This window comes from Argopecten irradians, unplaced genomic scaffold (genome assembly GCF_041381155.1).
Source record: "Argopecten irradians isolate NY unplaced genomic scaffold, Ai_NY scaffold_0300, whole genome shotgun sequence".
In the NCBI taxonomy this organism is placed as follows: domain Eukaryota; kingdom Metazoa; phylum Mollusca; class Bivalvia; order Pectinida; family Pectinidae; genus Argopecten; species Argopecten irradians.
The window spans coordinates 1,500-4,553 of record NW_027187767.1 but is presented as its reverse complement, the minus strand read 5'-3'; the positions used below and the strand labels follow the sequence as shown (position 1 = coordinate 4,553).

At 33.2% G+C, this 3,054-nt stretch overlaps 1 pseudogene; it reads right to left on the bottom strand.

The window, feature by feature from the left end:
* Positions 1-688: 688 nt before the first annotated feature.
* Positions 689-2,482, bottom strand: LOC138312382 (uncharacterized; annotated as a pseudogene).
* Between the last annotated feature and the right edge of the window lie 572 nt (positions 2,483-3,054).

The window sequence follows — 3,054 nt, the reverse complement described above, 5'->3', positions numbered from 1 at the left end:
CCATTTTAAGAAGAGAGATGTTTCTCCTTCCACACTCCAACAGACACAGCAGCCATTTTTGATGGTGACTGTTTTGGCGGGAAACTTATAGAAGTCATGTGACTCGATCATGTTGTCATGTGACAAGTCATGTGACTTCAAACTTATAAGCAGGAAGATAGGAAATGATATTAGGACTTTTAGAAGTTTTAATCAGAAGATACAACTTGTAAAATAACCATGGATATATAAATCTTCAACTTTCAAAACAAATTAATGGAACATGGTCAGTAATTAAGCAATTTGATCAAATCTAGATCGTGACCATTGCCAACCATGGTCACTATAACCATGGTCATTTTCATTTCTCACCATGGTTAGAATTACAACCATGGTTTCACTTCCCGACCATGGTTGTAATTCTAATGATGTTCATGAGTATCCTTTCAATTGGTTCCATAGAATTAAATAAGGATTCTGTAAATAAAGCCTCTGAAGAATTTTGAACAAGGATATCGCGATGATCAATCCACATTCATTAATTGATAGATTTAAGTACTCTTAAAAATGAAATTATATATATCCCAATACATCATGTATTTTAAGTGTCATTAAAAAAAGTGAGGACTATTAAAACTTGCATGTCAAGTTACTGCAAGACTTAAATAATTTGAGGGTTATTAATTATAGTGTTAACATAAAAAATAAGTGTCCTTAAACACACCTTAAACGAAAAGCAAACGAGATTTCAGTATTTAATAAGTACTCTAAAAAATTAAGTAGATAAACATATGCTTAAATGCTTCTTACTTTTACAATTGAATATCCTTAAATGGTGATATTAAGGGAAAATTCAAAGCATGTGCTCTTTATCCTTAAAAATAAAGAAACAAATTTTAAGAGTCATTTTTAAGATTTTTAAGAAATTAAGTGCGGTTTAAGTGTATTTCAAGACAAAATTAAGGATTTTTGTCCTGCAGTAGTGTTTCAACATGCAGTGATTTTCTTATTCAATAATTTCAGGGGCCTGTACCTTTTCAAAAGGGGAAAAATGTACAGTGTATTTTTCTTGAAATATGTGTATTTTAAAGAGTTTTTCTTTATTTGGGAAAATATTTACATAAAATTGGGAAAATACAGCAAAATTTCTCTAGGGGAAGGGGCCTTTATTCAGCCCCAAATGTACCTTTAAAAAATCACTGACATGTCTCTGTTAACTTTAAGATATGCAATGGATGGGAATTCTGCCCTGTAATATTGTTTTGATTTAAGCATTGATTGTCATATTTTTGACATGCAATATCTAGGGCACCATGATAGATATGCTGGAACATCCAATGTATGTTACACACCAATGCATGTCAAAAAAAAAATATGGCAATCAATGTTTATATTTACATTTTACCAGTCATCCCCATTATAACAAAAAAATATAAAGTATGAAATAAAACATTATTATGTCAGCATAGAAAAAAAATTATGATGGAACAGCATATGATTTGGCGGGAAATAATGGGTGCCACCTGCTTCCGGTGTGTTGCCAAGGGCAACCGACTAAACAATAACAGTACCAAGATACATGAAAAATTCTCTCATAAAGCTGAATATTTATATACAATCATAAATATAACACTTAAATCCATTTCAAATATTCTGATTAGAATATATTTTCATATTGATCAATTTTCTCACATTGACATGATAGACCCAGTCTTTTTGTGACCTCTTGAACTCTGATGAAGATAATAGTACGCCAGAGCCTAACTGCCAATGTTAATATAAGAAATTATTTGATTTAGAAGCAACATATACTTACTGTGAGGTGACAATGTAAATAAAATCATTTGAATGTCATATGACATAACAATATGCAAACAAGTGAATGTTGATGATATAAGTAACGAAATATGCACAACTAGGACCCTTCGATAAGATGATTTGAATAAAAAAATTACACCCAATACAGGATGACTGGCATATGGAACCATCCACTTACCACAAAATAAGCTCATTTGCTATTAGGACAAAAGCTATATTTCAAGGGTACAGAAGATGAAGCAAAACTTTCTTTAGTTTCTACCTTTCTGTAATGTTGCAGATGACTTTTTAAACTCACTATGCAAACCTGACTTATCAAGATCATATTTGGCAGCCACCTTTTGTGCAGTGAAAACAGTGAAGTTCCAAAAAAGCTAAACAACAACAATTATTTCATTTGTTAGAATTTCCTTTTCTGGAATCCATAACGGCAGCCACTCACTTGATAAAAGCAAGCAGTCAGCATCTGGGTCATATAAACAAACAGATACTTGGTCTGATGTAACTCAATTGTTGGAATTAAGAAGTTTAATAGGGCACTTTCATTTCTGTTTAGCTGTGCAAATCCATTAGTTATAGCTTCAGCAAAGATTTGCTCTAAAACTTTGGATTCCAAAATATTGTCATGTTTCTTACTGGCTTTCACTTCAACACAAATTTCACATACCCGAGCCAAAGTCACACACTTTCATCCCAGCATGTTACCTGCCCAATATCAAGTCTCTCAGAAGCCTCTAAGTTATTCACAAGAAGTTGTTTAAAGAGTGTAGCCATTTTGACTCGTGTGACCTTGAAACTAGAACTGTCGCCAGAGCAGACGACTAATACCCTGCTGCACAAATTTAGTAATAACTCCATTAATATGGGACATTGAAGAACATTATATAGTTTACTTAACTTCCCTTTTTTATGTCAGGCTTCTGTGTACAAAATTGTGTCTACAGACAGATGGACCGACGGATGGACAGACGGACAACAAAATGTTTCAAAATGGTGACTTTGAAATCGATCTTGGATTTGGGAAAGACAGTGCACTGTGTTTTTAGAAGTCTAAAAGAACAAGACTTCTTAGGCAGCCCTTCTTTACATTCAAACAAATTTTCAACACTAAAGCTGAAAAACTGTAAAATGTGTTTTTCATGCGGCTTACATTGGGCGGCCATATTGGAACGACCTGAGAAAAAACAACACTTCATCGAGAACATGTCAGCATCATTTGAGGCAAGCTTCACTTAAATCGCACAAGAACTGAAGAAG